This window comes from Carassius auratus, unplaced genomic scaffold, assembly GCF_003368295.1.
Source record: "Carassius auratus strain Wakin unplaced genomic scaffold, ASM336829v1 scaf_tig00214577, whole genome shotgun sequence".
In the NCBI taxonomy this organism is placed as follows: domain Eukaryota; kingdom Metazoa; phylum Chordata; class Actinopteri; order Cypriniformes; family Cyprinidae; genus Carassius; species Carassius auratus.
This window is the reverse complement of record NW_020527721.1, coordinates 122,338-138,601: the sequence shown is the minus strand read 5'-3', so window position 1 is coordinate 138,601 and position 16,264 is coordinate 122,338. Positions and strand designations below refer to the sequence as shown.

The 16,264-nt window shown below is 34.8% G+C and overlaps 1 pseudogene; it reads right to left on the bottom strand.

Annotated features, from left to right (window-relative positions):
- Window positions 1-13,115, bottom strand: part of LOC113092414 (protein eyes shut homolog) — a 214,720-nt pseudogene extending 201,605 nt beyond the window's left edge.
- Window positions 13,116-16,264: the final 3,149 nt, after the last annotated feature.

The following is a 16,264-nucleotide window of genomic DNA, read 5'->3' as shown; positions in this document are numbered from 1 at the left end:
CATTTGTGTCCAGTGTTCAAACCAGAAAGAAGAGCCTTGGAAAGTCAGACAGAATCGATGCCACAAAAGTCCCAAAGATAAATCATGATTAACCTGCTATTTGAAAAGCCTTGCAGCACTGGCAGTCTAAGCCCTTCTCAAGAGCCGAGTAGTGACCTTTTGACTAGAGATAGACATGAATAGCATTTCTGACACAAGTCTATTACATTCAATATATGTGGTGTATTGTAGTGCATTTATGTGGGCCTTTTTTAGCCATTTTATAGGCATTTATACAGGGCTGTATTTGGATAATGCTACAATATCTGAAATGTTTTGAACAAAATATCAAAAGCTGGGTTCATTTAAAAATCCATTTGCAAAATCTTGACTGACAGTTCATGAAGAAATTGCTATCAACATTTTGATAGCAAGAGAAAAGCCAATATCTGAGCGCTCTTTACCACCTGATGCTCAACTTTAACTGTGACAATCACATTTTCAACCAGTATAAAATTACATCCCACATTAGCTTGCAGCCGAATATTGCTTCAGTCCTCATTCTCAAGGGACTGAATCAGCAAAAACGTTACCTGGACCATAAGAATGAGAGAAAGATTGCAGGTTAAAAGGCTCTGAGGAGAACATGATGAAGTAGCTGTTAATGGCTATTCATACGATCACAATATCGATTTTTGAATCAATCCAATTATCCAAATGCTTTTATATATGGCTAATCATTTCTTGAAGCACTCAAAGTTGTGAATTTATTGTGTGCCTTCACACTCTGTCCGCAGTAATGTTGAGGGTAAGCATATGCTTTAGGACTCCAATCCATGTAATTCTTTGTTTTAAAGAAATGATGGCAGTAAAGCCACTTCCTGCACAAAAATATTGACCCACATATTAAATGTTTAATAAAAGGCCCAGGCCAGGAATATGAGCTTTTCAGTTAATTCAGTAACTTTATCTTTCCCACTGACAGCCCATCAGCTCTATAAATATGAAATATGACAGGAGCAAAGTATTGATAAATGTACTTTGTGCTGTGTGAAGACGCAAAATGAAACCGATGACTATTTTTAGTATTATTCACAATTTATGACTTACCTTTTAAGCTGTTATCAGCCCACAGCCATCGATTATAATGTGAAACATCTACTCCATCAAATAAAATCTCTAAAATTAATGCTTTTTCTAGAATCCAGGTGATGTGCATGGCAAAAAATAGATGTCACTGAGAAGCCATTAACTTACTTTACAAAGTTCCACTTCAGACTGAAAAGATTTTGTTTGTCCTGTTGGGTTTTCAAATATCTCTCCAGGTGAATTCAAAGCACTGAAACACATTTAACATTTTTTCCTGACTGTCACAGTCCCGTCACGGCTTTGTGTGCTTAATCTGGCTACCGAAGCCACCATCTGTTCATTATTGTCTGTTCCTAGAATGACAAGTCCTTGCTCCTTAAGTTCATGCTGCAGACCAATGCCTTACATAAAGAGGTTAATAAATACATGCAAGCAAGTGTTTATTGTGATGTTTGCTAGTGTGTGGGGGTTTTGCAGCATCAGCACCATGAGTTTTTTTTTTTTTAAAGCTTTGGAGCAACATGTAAATTTCTGGGAGAACCATCCATTTAATTTAGTTATATTTATTCACATTTTCATGCTGTGTCATCTTATTGTAGTTAAAGTAGTATGGTTTGGAAGTTCAAAAATACTGTAAGTTTAACAAATTTGACCGGGCAAGTTTTAGAATATTTTTACCCATACTTATTGTTTAATTGGCCAATCTTCAGATTTCTGACTGAATCTGACAATTCCTGCTTGCCAGGCAGTAAATGTTACCAAAAATAATGGGGGTTTATAAAGCTATGTAAATGGTTTTATTCAAGTTTAATTTAAAATCATTAGTAGTATCAGCTCTCTTTATTGTAATTTATATTGTTTAATTGTAAATTTTTATGTGTTGCTGTTGATTATTTTGGTGCACCCTGTACTTTTCAATGTCTTTTTGCATAGGCGATAATTTTGCAGAAGATCAGTTATAGGTTAAGGGGCTGGTTGGATAAAATGCTAAGACTTGTTAGAAGTGGACTGGACTGGTCGTACATTTTTTAGTCAGTTACATAAAGACCATATTAGGTAGACTTGATTACACAAGTTTTTTTAAAGGGGTCATATGATGTGATTAAAATTTTTCCTTTCTCTTTGGAGTGTTACAAGATCTTGGTGCATAAATCAGATCTGTAAAGTTGCAAAGACTAAAGTCTTGAATCAAAAGAGATATTATTTATAAAAGTTAAAAGTCAGCCACTCCTAGAACAGCTCATTCTAACACACCCCCACATGTCTATGTCATGATGTGGGAAGATTTGCATAATGCCGCCCAAATGTTCAAGCAAATAAATAAGGCACAACTTTTATACTCACGGCGCCATTTTGTAGAGATGCTGTATGTTTCATTGTGAAAGAAAAAACTACTTTTTTTGCCTTCCAAAAGAGGACACATCTATAAATCAGTAGTTAAGTTGTATTAACAACACTGTTCCAGAACAGTTCAACCCAAATATTCAGATGTGTGCAGTACATTTTATAGAAGATGATGACTGTTTCCTGAACCTGCAGACTAGTCTACAATGCATCTGTGGCACAAAGACTGTTTTTTTTTAAAGTGGGGCAATTCCAACTTTGCATAGACAGACAGGCACTTCTCATTTACAGCCTGTAAGTACGTTTTTATTTTTTTATATATATTTAAATAATTTGCCAATGATGATTAAAAAACGATTTTTGCAGTGTAGAGTAGGCTTGTTGTTATTTGTTTCTCTGATCAAAAATGCAGACATGGTTTTAAGTTTACACAGCATGATACACAACGCAACACGTGAAAAGACAGTATAAGTCATTATAATCAGTAAATTATGTCCCCACTGGTTCCGATTTGGAACCAGTTCACCAAATCGAACTGAATCATTTGAAATGGTTTGCATCTCCAGTACGCACTAATCCACAAATTACACAAATTTGAAAAAAAAGTTGTTTTATAAACTTGCCTGACGCTCCCTTTGACGTGAAATAAACCAATATCCAGAGTTATTCAGAGTTATTATCTTCCTGCTGGTAGACAGCATCACCGTTTGTTAATTACATGCTTGAGGTATTAGGCCAATAACAGCTCACTGGATATCTGGCCAATCAGATCACAACTCACTTTTTTAGAATGATGAGCTTTGTAAAAATCAATGCGGGACATATAATGTTCATTATATGGAAAATATTTTTTTTACCTTAAACTGCATAAACACATTGCATTTCACCAAATACACAAAATATGTTCTTTTTAGCAACATCATGTGACCCTTTTAATCTATTACTTTGAGGTAGTGGCTTTACATTGATTATTTTAGTTTATATGTTAGGTGCACAGTTTATTTAACAGGCTAAACAATGCTAGTTGCTAGATGTCTATCAAAAACATGGTACTTTTTGCTATTCTTTTCTGTTTCTTTAAAAAAAAAAAACATTTTGTGTAGAGGCAGAAGAAATATCAACTCTATATAATACATTCCATTAGAATATATTATATTTTCTGAATTTATGTACCTGCAAAGGATGCACTGGTTTATTTGTCACAAGTGATTATCTTTTATTTGTTTCTCCCTGTACCAGGAATCATAATACTGAGCATGCAGACATCATGTTAAGACAATATGGGTTTTACCATCACATCTGCATTTATAATATACAGTGCACAGCTATTTTCATGGAGCAAAGAAGAGTATGATTTTGAAATGACATTCAAACTTCAAATTTGACTTTCAGAATTCTCTTATGAATAATGACACTGAGAAAAACATTAAAATTAGTCTATGTATGTATGACATATATGATTCATTCCCATGATTCCATTATAACGAGGTTGTTTCTGTGATAGAAAAAACAATGTCGCTTCAACAATCAATATGCACAGCGAGTGCCTCTCCTTGATTATTGCTTCTGCTTGCAGTGAGATTTCATTCTATTAGCACTTCTAATATTCTTGTGAAAACTCTGTTTATCAAGACTGACATGTCCAGAATGTAATGAGATTTGTTTAAAAAAAAAATGTTTTCAACATCTCCTTCATCTCTGTCTCCTCCTTTGAACGATCACCTTCATGCTACCTTAAGCCTAACAATGATTGCTTCAATGAAATAAAAATTCATTAACTGAGGTCATGGACTAATAATAATTAAAAAAGCTCTTCTTATTATCAGGCCCTAACTAATGACAGCCATTCAATCTGTAAGGATACAGATAGTGAGAGAAATAACTTTGAGACATAACACAAAATACATTACAATGCCATTTATTCTAAACTTTAATCCAAAAGCTTTTCATTCCAGGATGGTTGAAACTAACACTTTGTATTATTCAGTGTTGTTATTATTCATATATATTTTTACGCACATTAAATTGGATGTTATTAGGATTAGTCAATTCAAGTCTTCTACAACAGCGAGCAAATTGACTAGTCCCAATAACAACCAATCTTTCACTGATATTGTAAACAACCTGATGCCCTTATCAGGCATCTAGAACTGAGCAACTCTGTCTGCAAATGGACTGACTAACAAGCAGACTTGTGAAGATCAGCAAATTATCAACTGCACTGACTGTGAACATTGGGCACCAGTGCTCCAGAAAATACTCACTGTTTACACATAACTGTTCAGCCAATTATAGCAGTAACTGCATAATTATATTGCGTAATTACATTTACTGTGATTGGACTAACAACTGAAAGTAATCAAGCTCCATACAGAATCGAAGTGAAGGTTTGATTGCATGTTGGCTCAGCAGCAACTATTTTGTTAAACTATTGCAAATGTTTTACCATTAGCTGATTTCTTTTATTTTTAATCATTAAATGTGTATGCACACACACACACACACATTGACACTGAGATGCCTGCAGCGTATTGTACTTCATCATTGGCCGAGAAGAAAGTTCATTGTCAAATTTATTGTACCTTGAATATATGGAAATTTGTTTGGGTGCAGCACTACCTTTAGAATTGTGATTTACAGATGATTTGAAAATGCTCCTCAAACCCAGTGAATGCAATTTCAGTTAAGACATGCAGTTGCACACACAATAGGAAGAACACAGGGTTTGGTGTGGAAAGCCAATCAGTGAACCAGTACAGCCGACAGCATCAATTTATTTCTTGGTGTGATTACAAGCTCTACTGCACATTTGGGGCCACCTCAAAGAATTAAACATCTTGAAATATATCTGAAATTCATGCATGTATGAATGAAATGGATAAATTGACACATAAACTGTGTCAAATTTATTCAGTTGGTGATTGGGCAATTAGTTTAATGAAACTCATTTTATTCCTCTGTGACTTGAAAACACCGTCTCTGGGTTTACGATGTAAATATTTGTTTTTGACCAAATTGAGATTATGTATTCTATTTGATCATGTTATTCGCAGTCGTGTTCACATTTGTTTGTTTATTGGAGCGCTGGGATAAACAACATTTCTGATTGCAAGAGATCCTTTAACCAGTGCACAGGGAGGGGTCCGTGTTACAGAGCGTGTAAAAAATAAATAACTTTATTTCTAGGGCACTTGGCAATGCTCAGCTTTAGCACTATGGGTTTTCCTTCAGTTTTAGGCTAGATTAACGAGTTGCCCTTTTGCTTTGAACGTTACCCATATTTCTAATCCCTGCGGCATGGGGAATCTTCATTAGAGAGAGAAATATTGACCTTCAAGTGTCTTTATGAGAATGTATAGCAGTGTAAAGTAAACATTTATCCATGTGACTCCTCAAACTAGCATCATCATTTGGACCTTAAAACTCCTCTTACCACCTTTTTCATCATATCAGGGTCCAAGAACCCTGGCTCTGCTAGAATGGAGGCACATGCTAAATGTCAGGCCTACAAGGATATTGGTATATTCTCAACAGTGTTAGGGAGTAACTAGAAGTAGTGACGCAGTACTAACCTTATTGCATTTATCAGATTGGAGACAGTAGGTCAGCTGTTGTTAAAAATGTAGCTTTTCCAGTAACAAGCTACTTTTTCCAGCAAGTAGCAGTGTAGTGTGACAAAAGCCTTTGTAATAATAAAATCTCCATATTCATCCGGAAGAAGGAGGCGGGAACCGGCGCACAATCAAAATGAAACTTTAATAATCACAAAATAAACAAAACAGCGCATCAGCCCCTCACGGACGACTGGTGCACGCAAATAAAAAGCAAAACATAAAATAAGGCCCAGGCCTGGTCCTCTCTCGTCCTTCACGGTCGTCGCTCCAGTTTTATATCCTTCCATCTCCTACGTTTGTCTTGTTTTTCAATACAAATATCTAAACAGCATTGAATCAAGATACATTTACTTAACATGCAAAATGAAGCTAGCTGATGTATTGTTTTCGGAAACAATTTAACTAAATTAAGTGAGATTATGCTTAAAACAACAAAAATCCCTCAATGAGGTATGAAACATGTTTCCCTTTGAATGAAGTTAATTTTTTTAAAGCCTGTTAGCAAATATTTGTTCTTTTTTTAGTCAAACTTTTCATTATGTGTCATTTTGCTTCTCTGTATTGATTTAAGAATCTTTAGACATTTGCACTGGGAAACAAGACAGAAATACTGAGCAAGAACAGCAATTCTTTTTTTTAATGGTACACTTATTATTATTATTTAATTAATTACCTTAATAAAAACCGCAGAATCCCTGATTATTGTGTTTTATTGCTTAATTAGTATTGAGGGTAAATGTATCTCCTCAAATATGCTGTTTAAGGCTGTCATTCTAATTGGGATGCTGAGACATTTAATTTTATTTCATACATTTTATAATAAAAGCCATCAGTGTTTGTTTGTAGTGTTAATTAATGCAGAACATATTCAGATATTTGAGATTGTATTCAAATGTTTGTTTTTTATCACTTAAAACTGATAGAGATACATATTCTGGCAAAACAAGGCAAGAACGGATCCATGAGGGATACTTAGAAACACAAGCTTATTATCTGCAGCTTTATTCATTTAATTAAGAAAATAACAGAATAGACTGTGAATTATATTACCATCTGCAGAAATGCCAATCCTTTTGTGAGATATGCTTTTAATGAATCAATCAGTCAATCATTCAATCGATTTCATTCAATCAAACTGACCTGAAACATTTCAGAAACAGTTTATGGAAGGTGGCATCTTGGAAATTTCTGGTTGTTGCATTATGTATTTAATAAATAATAATAAAATCAGGATGTAAATAAGCTGTCTTGGATATTCGAAGGACTACAATCCTACAGAAAGTGACTAATCAGCTACCAGCTTCTTCAGTTGTATACTTTTCTCACCATACTATGTCTTATTATTTTGGAAACTATTAATATCACATTGATGTTTATTGCTTTGCATCTAGACAATTAATGCATGCTGACATGAAATGCTGAGGAACAGCGATTAACCAATGAAATTACCCATAATATCAGTGACTACTATCAGTGATGATGCTTGGAAAGACACTGTCTTCATCTGTTAAAATTCTCAAGAAAGAGTGATTTCATCCCTACGTACATCCAGAATAATGTCAACAATTTTAATGTTCTTGAAACACTTACTGCATATTGCTCGTAATTGCCGAGGGAATCTGAATGCAGAACACAGTTACTCAGAATTGTCCTTCATGGCAAATGATGATTGATCTAAATGTCTCCTGGATTATGGTGTGCAGTCAACCCATAAAAGGTTTTGCAGTTGCATCCCAGCAATAAAATGCTCTGTGTGAACAGTTTGCCCACTAAACAGAGACTGTGTGAGATATTACACACTCTGCTGACCTTTTTATTGTACCTTGTAATTAGCACAATGCTAAGTGTATATTATGTTGTCAACACGTGATGATTAATTAGCAGAAGGTTAAAACATAACATAGCTTGACTTTACTATTAATGCTAATAAGATTACTTCTTTGTGGCATGATCCGTGTTTACTGAGAGAATGAAATGACCATCTGTCTCACTATAGACCTGCTTAGTATCTGAAAAGTCTTAATGGACATAGATCATGATTACCTGGGAAGTGCAGTTTCAGAAAAAAGATCAAAATTTGTAGGCCTTCATATCAATTTATAATATTAATTAAATTCTTGAAACAATACATTACATGCGGATCTTGTTGCAAAATTGCGTATATCGATATTCACCAAGAAAAGCTGCCAATTCAAGGCAATTTCATACATTATGTTACTGTTGCAGATGAAACCATTGACAAGGCAATATAGAAAGTGGCTTGAAAAGTCAATATATTGTTTGTTTTATTCCCCTTAAAAAAAAAAAAAAGTTAGCACACTGTTACTCTCTAGCAATTTTTTTATTCAAACATTTTTGTGTTAATTTATGTGATACACTTTTCTTTAATACCATTTCCATGAGGTGGTCACTCCATGGCCTACAATTCACAGCAATTGATTTTGAAATCAAGGCTTTGTGTTTCCAACCCAGGGCCCACTCCAAGCAAAGTTTGGATTTGAGGCCTCAGCCCAAAGTGCTGGGTTTCATTCACGACTAAATCATTTAACATTTTTTACATTTAACATTTAATCATTTAGCAGATGCTTTAATCCAAAGTGACTTACAAATGAGACCAATAGAAGCAATCAGGTCAACAAGAGAACAACAAAAATATACAAGTGCCATGACAAGTCTCAATTAGTCTAGTACATAACGCAATTTTTTTTTCTTTTTTTTTTTTATATAATGAAAGACAAAAAAAAAGTCCTAGTATTAGTTGGTTAAGTGCTGGCGAAAAAGATGAGTCTTTAGATGTTTCTTGAAAATGAGTAAAGACTCGAATTGAGATTGGGAGGTTCATTTCACCAGCTGGGCACAGTCCAGGAAAAGGACCATGAGAGTGATTGTGAACCTCTTTGGGATGGCAGAGCACAAACTTCTGGAGGGCACATAAGATTGAACGATCTTTAATTGTTGGCAGCCCCGGGCCTGCCAACAATTAAATTAAAAACAATTTAATTGTTGAAACTGTGACTTTGGGGGATGGCTTGTCATTAACACAGATGAAGCTTTCATGATGAACTTCATTGCTGTTTCTTTTTTGCCACTAAATCATGGTGCCCATACAATGCATGATTTTCCAAGTCTCCGTATTGCTTTTCCTCCACAACTCTTTTGGATATATCAAACAGTAATGAGCTCAGTGAATAGAAAACGTGTATGATGAATTTGTTAATAATACTCTTGGTTCATTTTCAGTGTCATGTTCAAACTGAAACCGGAAATCAAACTGGTTTCCATTAAGATTACATTATAGTAGGCCTCACTTGTTCTTTTAATGCTGTTTCATCAATCAGTAATAATTGTGTGTGTGTGTGCATAGAACTTCATTGTTTGATAGGACAGGAGGCTGTGTATTATCATTCTCATGAATAAATCAGCATATAATTGTAGTGTAACTATGGAATATAATTTGCATTCTCTGGTTACATATTTTCAAATAATGACCGTTAACTGTATTTTTAACCATTTTCCAAGCAACTGATTCCCTGCAGAGCTATGCTGCATTCTTGTATAAGCCATCTTTCTTTCATAAAATAATTTGTGAATAAATGTTTACTTAATGTGACAATAGCATTACACATTGTAAAACATCAAATTTCAGGAAGTACATGGTTATGAACTTTTTTTGTGCCATTAACATTTTATTAATTTAAAATAGCACATTAGGTAAAGGTTTAGGCAGAACTACTTGACATGACACTTAAAATATTTAATACACAAGTTTGACATTATCCTTTGCAATTAATGCTCATTTTAGACAGCGACTAAAACATGTAGAAAAATGCAGCTTAATCATAATTTGGAGGTCACACATTACACAATAATTCACTTGGAAGAATCCATGACAACACTGTCTTGTTTACAAAACACATGCACAAGTAGTGTTACAGGAAATGACATAAGATCACGCGTGAGTGGAAATCTTGTGCAAGATTGGAATTCCTCCAAATGAAATTTGTGGTCAAGAAGAAGCTTGTGATCCAGGTTGTCTGTGCAGTGATTTACTGAGGAGAAACAAAGAAGAAGAATATAGAGGAGAGAATGGTGCAGGGACAACTCCTGCCCCTAGAATTTCTCTTGCCCTGCATCTTGCTCTCTCATTGGAAGGAGGTTGCCGCCGATGTAATTTCCAGTCAAAACACATTTCACACCGCAAGACTCAGGCCCAAACAGGTCCAGATATTTAACCTGCTAAATATTTCCTAGGCATTGGCACTTTTCTCGGATCACATCTTTAATAATTCACATGATGCAAACATCACATCATCATTTGAATGATCACCTTTTTTTTTAGCCTATCTCAAAATTCAATCAACAACCGATGCATAGAACCAAGTCCCTATCCTACATATTTTCTTTTTTAATTATCTGTTACACTTGGATGTACATCACAATGCAAGGAGAAAATCTGCTGCTACTTCTGATTCCTCGCGACTTTAAGGGTCTCGCTTATTGAAACAGGGACATAAGATGAGCTTGGAGAACATATTTTTATGTAAAAAAACATTTACGTTATAGTCATGAATTGATTTGACACTTGCTGTTGCTATTCAGTAAAATGTGGTTGACATATTAGGGGAGAGACAGTCTCATTTTAGAGAGCATTTTAGTGGACAGCAATTAGATACCCTTGACTGCAGAATGAGTCATCAATATTTTTGGTCCATTTTCCCAGAAGAGAATGACTAAATTTTAAATTTATTATATTTTTGCATGTTTATTTTTAGCTAGTACATGCCCTAAAAGCTAACAATCAGGGACTAAAAAATGTCCAAACAATGATTTCATGGGGTTACTTTAATGTTTATTGTGAATTGCAGCAGTAATGCATTTTAAATTATGCAAAGAATCCAAAACATCAACACATTTTTAAGTAAAAAAAAAAAAAATTTGGGGCTAGGCCACTTTCAAGGCAGTTTAGTGCAAAGGCATCAGAAAGGCTGGTTAAATAAATATGTGAAAACATTACATCAATGTAGCTCATGAGCTTCTTACCTGTCACAGAGAAATTCAGAGGAACCCTTAGGGTAAAGAAGCTGTGAAATATTTATCAAGCAGTGCCTTACTGTGTCATTCCAGCAGTGGCGACAGAACTGAAAAGAACTTTCTGTCCATTCTTAAAGCCCCTGTCTTGCTTAAAAGTACTTGCATGATGATGTCAAGAGTTGCATGCAAGTTATAAGTGGCAGTGAATGTAAGAATGTAAAAATAATTTGTATATGATTTTAGTGCAGCTCTGTATTACTGGAGAATGTTTATGGGGCACTTAACACACATCTTTCTAAAGTGCTTGATTCATTAGTGTGTTCTGGAACCATAGTTTTGTGTGTATCCCTCAAATCTGGAGGAGAAAAAAAATAGAGGACGAAACTGCAAAGGGTTTTATTTCGGTGGATGATTTTTGAGGGGTTTTGAACTAAGATGACAGTAATGTTTGCTGACTAAACATCTTCTTAATGGAACTTGTTATCCTTCACAGGGTCCTGGGAGAAATAGCTCATGAACAGATATAATTATGTTGTTGTGAGATATGACACTCAAACAGTAATGAGCTCAGTGAATAGAAAACGTGTATGATGAATTTGTTAATAATACTCTTGGTTCATTTTCAGTGTCATGTTCAAACTGAAACCGGAAATCAAACTGGTTTCCATTAAGATGACATTATATTAGGCCTCACTTGTTCTTTTAATGCTGTTTCATCAATCTTTAATAATTATGTGTGTGTGCATAGAACTTCATTGTTTGATAGGGCAGGAGGCTGTGTATTATTATTCTCATGAATAAATCAGCATATAATTGTAGTGTAACTATGGAATATAATTTGGATTCTCTGGTCACATATTTTCATATAATGACCGTTAACTGTATTTTTAACCATTTTCCAAGCAACTGATTCCCTGCAGAGCTATGCTGCATTCTTGTATAAGCCATCTTTCTTCTCATAAAATAATTTGTGAATAAATGTTTACTTAATGTGACAATAGCATTACACATTGTAAAACATAACATTTCAGGAAGTACATGGTTATAATTTTTTTTTTTTTTTGTGTGCCATTAACAGTTTATTAATTTAAAATAGCGCATTAGGTAAAGGTTTAGGCAGAGCTACTTGACATGACACTTAAACGATTTAATACACACGTTTGACATTATCCTTTGCAATTAATGCTCATTTTAGACAGCGACTAAAACATGTAGAAAAATTTAGCTTTATCGTAATAAAAATACTAACTCTGACCCATCAATGTATGAAACATTTCAAGGTTTTGTCATAATCTCTGCTATGCTTCTATTATGCTTATGCTATACTGTAATTTTCTGCATTTCTTATCATTTTTATTTTCCTATCAGTTCCACTTACAATATAGTGCTGTTTTTTAAGTAAAAAAAAAACTAACAAAACACACAACACACACACACACACACACACATCATTTTTTATTTGAGCCTTCTTTCTTTTTTTCTTCATTTGCTTGCTTCCTTGCTTTTCAGCAACAATGAGTGCTGTGACCTGGTGCTCATAAACCTACTGTGGTTTGCTGTTGTGTTAGATACGCATTTTTATTCTTTATTAACTGTGAAGTCTGCATCACATTGTTACACAAAATAATGTATGCTTTAAAAAAAAAAAAAATGCAGTAAACCTAAGCCAATTCGGCACAACATTTTCCCTCATTATACTACAAGAGCTCTTCTGTTTTCAAGGAATAATAATACATGATGTAACTCCTTTTCTCCATGGAGGCTGCACCTGAAGAAAGTTGCAAAGTCATTTTTGATGTTTAATAAAAACATGCTAACTTTGAGAATTCAAATCCTTCTCTCTAAAATTAAAAGAGCATTTTGGGGTCTGGAGAGGACGTTTCAGGTTCTGAATGTTAGAGTTTATTAGTACATCAAGCAATTTTATGATGAACAGATCCCAACCTTTTTCAGCCCCTGTGTTGTCTGACCTCTCTCAGCAGTGCGGTAAGCAGCATCTTTGTCTGGCATGATGCCCAAAACAGCATCCAGGATGCAGGAATGCAGCATTCCACACATACCCAGAACAAAATCATCAGTCTAATTAAAGAAATAGTTATCTTAAAAAAAAAAAAAATTCTGTCAACATTCTGTCAATCTAAACCTGCGTGACTTTCTTTTTTAGATTTTGAAAGTCATATATGAGTTTGGAATGATACTGATGTGTAAATAAATGAAGACAGAATAACAGTTTTCTTTTTAGCATAACGATTGCTTTAACCATTGCAAGTAAATCAGAATAAAACTTTAACTAGAACTCAATACAGAAGGTGCTGCAGACGCTTTCCTTGGGATATTTGTGGAACAAAATGTTATTAAGTAGCGTTAATGTTCAGTTCTCTTTTTTCAAAAGGTTTACCTTTGTTTGTGGTATTTGCTTCATTCATGTTTCATCCTGTTGGGAAACAGAGCAGAGCCGCGGTGCTTAACGGTGAGTGAAGAGGAAAGGATACACAGCAAGGACACACAGCACGTGCCTCCATGCACCTCTGGGATTAAGATATTAAATGTGAATTATGGCAGATGAGTACATCCGTCACCTTGCCGAAAGCAATGATGTTCCGTTTTTACAGAGCCATCAAAAACCTGCTGTGTCAGAGATCAGCATGATTTCAGGTCTTTGTCATGCTGCAGGAACAATACATCACTTCATTCTTGTCTGGTTTAGCGGTAAAAAAAAAAAGCATAGAATCAGCCAATAGGGCTTATGTGAATTATTTGATAAGGTAGATGAAATTTTTCGCAAAGAAAATACATTTTATTTTACATTTCCTTGTATATTAATGACAAATATAAGACTTTTTATTTATTTATATTGAAAATATACAGAATAATGGTCTATACTGTATATTGTTTAATATATAGCCTAATATAATACATAATGTGTGTTTGTGTGTGTGTGTGTGTGTGTGTGTGTGTGTTTAACTTTAGTAACTGTGAAGTCTGCATTACATACACAAAAAAATATATGCTGAAATAAACCTAAGACAATTCGGCACAACATTTAATATCATTATATTACAAGAGATCATCTTTTTTCAAGAGCTTAGTATACTGTAATATAAATATATTTGAATATTAACATATTATAATACATTGTGTGCACACACACACACACAAATGCGTATAGTACAGTACACCCTTCTCTCTTTCTTTCTCTCTCTCTCTCTCTCTCACTCACTCTATGAATCTACATGTAATATATATTTTTGAATGCATCAATATATAGCCTTGGCCAATACCTATATTGTATTTTATTCAAAACATATAAATGCTAGATATTTTCGAGATTTTTTTTTTTGCATTGTTTTTTTGCAAGGTTAATGCATTGTATGCATCCTGTATGTTCTCATAAAAATAGCCCTTGTTATTCTATTCAAAAGGAAGACAGAAACATGCTGCAGGCACCACAGTGCTGATGTTTGCTTTTGGCAAAAATAAGGATGAAATGTTTCTGAGTCTGACAATGAAATAATGTGCTTGAATTATTCAAAACAAACATAATCAGTGACAGTCTGTCTCTCACTCTCACATCCTGTGAAAAGTTGTTGTGTTTCCAGAACTTTTTGGTGACATGGTGCATTATCCTGCTGGAAGTAGCCATCAGAAGATGGGTACACTGTAGTTATTAAAGGGTGGACATGGTCAGCAACAATACTCAGGTAAGCTGTGGCATTTAAACGATGCTCAATTGGTACTAAGTGGCCCAAGGTGTGCCAAGAAAATATCCCCCACACCATTACACCACCAGCAGCCCGAACCGTTGAGACGACGCATGATGTATCCATGCTTTCATATTATTTACACCAAATTCTGGCCTCACCATCTGAATGTCGCAGCAGAAATCGAGACTCATCAGACCAGACAAAGTTTTTCCAATCTTCTGTTCTCCAATTTTGGTGAGCCTGTGCAAATTGTACCCTCTGATTCCTGTTCTTAGCTGACAGGAGCAGCACCCAGTGTGGTCTTCTGCTGCCTGTAGCCCATCTGCTTCAGGGTTCTAAGTGTTGTGTGTTCAGAGATGGTATTCTGCATTCCGTCGTTGTGATGAGTGGTTATTTAAGTTACTGTTGTCTCTCTATCATCTCTAACCAGTCTGCCCATTCTCCTCTGACCTCTAACACCAACACTAGATATTTTCTCTTTTTCTGACCATTCCCCGTAAACCCTAGAGATGGTTGTGCATGAAAATCCCAGTAGATCAGCAATTTTTGAAATACTCAGACCAGCCCATCTGCCACCAACAAGCATTCCACGTTCAAATCCACTTAAATCCCCTTTTTTCCCCATTCTGACGCTCGGTTTGAACTTCAGCAAGTCGTCTTCACCACATCTAGATGCCTAAATGCATTGAGTTGCCGACTGATTGGCTGATTGGCCATTTGTGTCAAGCAATTGAACAGGTGTAATAAAGTGTATAACACACACGCATGCACGCACACACGCACACACACACACATATATATACATATATTATACACTTTTATCATACCAGTGTGATGCACCTTTCAAAAATAAAGTCATAATTTTTTTTAAATACAAATTAAATTCATGCATTTGAATTAAGGTGGCAAAAAGATGTATTAAATGCAATAAACTCTGCAAAATGGAAATAACTGGTGTGTGCTTTTAATGATTTTATTCTGAATATCTAACTCGAAGTTCCCTGCAGTTCTCTTGCAGACCCCCTTCTGGGAAAACTCTTTTTTGATGTACCCCAAAGTCAGTGTAGAATATTTTAATATTGATTTTAAAACATTGTGGTGGGCATTTTGAGATGAGAAAAAAAAAAATCTGTTGGCTGTGTTTTGTCTTTATTCAGCTTAGCTTAGAGAAATTTATTTAAACAGTCAGAGACAACAATGCTATCTACACATCAGTTAAGAAACATGCATGTTTAGTCAAAATTAATTAGGCAATTATTATTTATATTCTGAAATCCATTTGTTATATAAATGTTGACATTCTTTGAATTGCATTTTTCCTGTCATTCCTGCCCATGCATATTGAAACTGATCATGTTTTTATCATATCTGCACCACAATTCATCTGAGAGTGCTGTTGAACAAACTATATAATACATTAAAAGCCTGTTGATAAAATATTGATTTTATGACACAAAACAGAAGTTTCCAATTTGTGAAGTGAAAGAAACTGGAGGCGGGCGG